Here is a 3,704-nt window from a genome sequence, read left to right as displayed (position 1 = left end):
GCCATCTTTGCAAACTCAGTCTCAAACCAGCTGCTACTTGTACCTCTGTACTTTGGGAACTCACATGTCAATAACCTTGGGTTTACCAATCTATAGATGTGGTGGTACTACCACATTTTTGACAATGGGGCAGCTCGAAAAGGGGTGGGGACTAGGTTGCCGAGGCTTAGATACCCAAATATAGGCATTAAATTTACCTTCATAGTATCCTTAGGCCTTCAGCATCCTTTTAGGGAAGAGGAGAGGAAAAGAAACGAATACAAAAAAGAGTAGTGCAGAGGAGATGAGAAGAGTGAAAGAGAGGAAAAGAATGCGAAAATGCAAAAAAGAATGTGGAAATCCAAAATGTGGAAAGGAATGCGAAAAATGCGAAAAGAATGCAGAAATAAGGAAAAGAGTGCGCAAAGCGAAAAGAATGCAAAAATACAAAAAACAATGTGGGAATGTGAACAAGCATGCAAAAATGTGAAAAAGAATGCGGAAATGCAGAAAAGGGAAAAGAATCCAAAAATACGAAAAAGAGTACAAAAATACAGAAATGCGAAAAAGAATGCGGAAAGAGTGCGGAAATATGAAGAAGAATGCAAAAAATGCGAAAAGAATGCGGAAAGAAGAAAAGAAAGGAAGAAAAAGGAAAGAAGAGAAAGAAGAAAGAAGAAAGGAGGAAAGGAGAAAGAGAGAAAGGAAGAAAGAAGAAAGAAAATAAGAAGAAAGATAAGAATGAAAGCAAGAGACAAAAGAGAGAAAGAGGGAAAGAGGAAGAGAGAAAGAGAGAAAGAGAGCAAGAAAGGAAGAAAGAAAGAGAGTAAGAGAGCAATAAAGAGGTCGTGGAGGGCTTTGTAACAAGCTAAAGTATGCTAGTACAGTTTGTATATTTCAGTGGCACTATCCTTGTACCTTGAATGAATTGCACAGCCGCCTAGAGCATTGAGCCATTAAGCACCCAAGGGAGAGTGCTTGGAGTATTCTGTGTCTGGTTGAGGCTCCTCTACATCGTCCATTCTTCTTCTTTTCCCTTAACCGATGGGGCTGCTTGATTTACTGTTGGGTTGGGTTTGTTCCTAAGCTCTTCATCATTAACCTGGGATGGCAATATGTTGGACACGAGGTGGGATGTGGAGGTGCTTGTGGATTGGGTGGTCACAATCAAGGGATTGCGGTTCAAACTAGTGATGTCCTTCTCAAACTCAAAGGCTTCTTCGAGATTCATGGGAAAGCAATGGGGGACTGTTGATAAGAGAGTCAGTGGAGGTCAAGATTCGGAGGACATTCAGGGAAGCGAGAAGCTAGCTGGAAGCTTTGAAGAAGTCTAGAGGCTACTGGCAAGACTTATGCAATTTGAGGGAGGGGGGGCCGTCGTCTTGTTGAGATAATTCGATGGGTCGTAGCATTATTTCACATTGTAGCATCAACAGGTTATGTGCATTGTGAGGAGGCATCACATTGCTTGTTGGCAAGACTCTTTCGACACTCTCTGATGCTTCAAACATGGTCCTCAATTTCAAGGAGCACCCAGGTAGCCCTTACAAAGCTGCAAGATCGAATGTGAGAAACAATATTCTTCTTGAGAGAGAACAATCATGGCCATTGGTTGAGCATCACTAGCATCTCAACATCTTTGATCTTCAGTGGTTGGTGGTTCTACAACTTGAGTCCGTCTTTGTGCTACCGTGGAAGACTCAAGGCTTGTTGAAGTAGGATGACGCCCTTGCCTCGTAACAACCTCCCATAGTCATGTACCTAACAAGAGACTCTTCAACATGAAGCTCCATGCTGAGTAGGTAGTGCCATCAAGTCGATCTTCAATTGTCATGAACCTAGAAAGTCAAGTTATTATGCTCTTTGCGACATCCTTACAGTACAAAATTTCTAAGTAAGACCCTTCTCGATTGAGATCTCCTAAGAAAGTAAGAGAAGAAACGAGATAAACAAATGTGCACACGCAAGGCACGGAGATGTGTCGAGATTGAAGATGTTGGATCGCTAAAGTATACCAACGATAAGATGTACACTTCCAAGATGTGCACAAGAACAAGAGTGCCTATACATGTTTTCACAAGGCAAGAATTCCACAAAGAGAACACAAGAAACTCTTGGATTTACAAGGATATGTAGAGAAAACCAGTGTACGTGTGAACAATAGATTCAAGAAACCAAAGGTTGTGCTTTGTAAATGAGAACCAAAGGTGGAGATCATGAGCTAATTCCATGCCCTTACAGAGGCCTTAACAAAAATTCGTGATGGAATTTGGCTCCCTTTGTAAAGATAACAAGTTAGAGATCTGAAGCAAATGTACAGGAGAAGCCTTGACAAAATCACGTTGCAAGACATTGTCTATGGATTGTGAGTAAGAATTATAGAAGTAGGTAAAAGTCTACGTAAGAATTATCTCCAAAGTCTACGTAAAAGTTGCTCAATAAAGCACCAAGATACAAGCAACCTTTATTCTAAAGAATACAAAAGGCTCTTTTTTTCCTGCTCATTGTCACTATGTAGTGCCCCGTTTGTGCTCTACAAAACTAAGTGACACAATTAGAAAGTGCTGACTTGTTGAAAGAAAGCCCCAATAGTGTTTTGAAAAACAACTGTGCATTCAAAGTGTAGATCAAGTCGACTATGCAACAAATGTATAAGCAGCAGCTAAGAAAAGAGCAAGGTGAGAGCAACAAGAGAAGGTGGGGGCCAATAAATGCTCTGATACCACACAAGTTGAGAACCAAATGCAGAAGCACAAGGCAAGATGCTTGACAAGACGTGTAAGATGGACAAGATGCACGAGATAGAAGATGGAAGCATAAATCTATTAACATCATTATGAGCCTTATATAGGCTTTACAAAGGCCTTCAATGCCTCATTTTAGATCAACGCATCTATATCATTTCCAACATCACCTATCCAAATCTATCACACCCAATCATTGTCATCACCCTATTACAATACCACTCGAGAGTGCTAGTTTACACAACCCCCTAGCACATGTTATTTCCACATTACACACTATTATCTAAGGGTTTGACCCTATGCCCTATATGCTAGGAAGTAGATGAGAGAGGAGTGCAAACAATGTGTTAGTTGCATACTGCTTAGGATTCAAGGCAATATGAAGCTCATGACATCGCTCCAAAATTTTCATAAGTATTGTGCATGGATCTGTTTGGTACTAGTATGTATGCAAAAATATGCATAATCATCTAAGAACACTTCCATGAAATCCCTCATATAATCTTGGAATGTTGTAGTAGCTATTTATGTACAGGAACCTGCATAATCATCTTAGAACACTTCTGTGAAATTCCTCATAACCTTGGAATGTTGAAATGACTAAGGTGGGTTAGACCTTTCTCATCTGAAATGGGATAACCGTCATGCACAGGTACCGCATTTGAGGTGGCATTAAGTTTGTGATAATCTACACAAACTCTAAGGTCTCCACTTTTCTTTGGTATAAAACAATAGGTGATATCCATTCACTATATGGGATGGGATACATAAAATTAGCTACTAATAATTGTCAATTTTGGCCTTAACTAAGAAAGGGATTAGTCAATAATCTCTTTGGCATACTAGCTAGGTGTTATCCTCCAAATATATCCTATGCCAACAACTCTCTGTAAGAATACTTCAAAAGTTATTGCTCATGCCTTGTAAGGAGCTACCATTTCTTGTGGCCACTAAGAGTCCGTACTCTTTTCCTTTTCTGCA

Source organism: Dipteris shenzhenensis, chromosome 20 (genome assembly GCF_047967505.1).
Source record: "Dipteris shenzhenensis isolate YYH24624 ecotype China chromosome 20, Dip_SZ_1.0, whole genome shotgun sequence".
Classification (NCBI taxonomy): domain Eukaryota; kingdom Viridiplantae; phylum Streptophyta; class Polypodiopsida; order Gleicheniales; family Dipteridaceae; genus Dipteris; species Dipteris shenzhenensis.
This window is presented reverse-complemented; position numbering follows the sequence as displayed.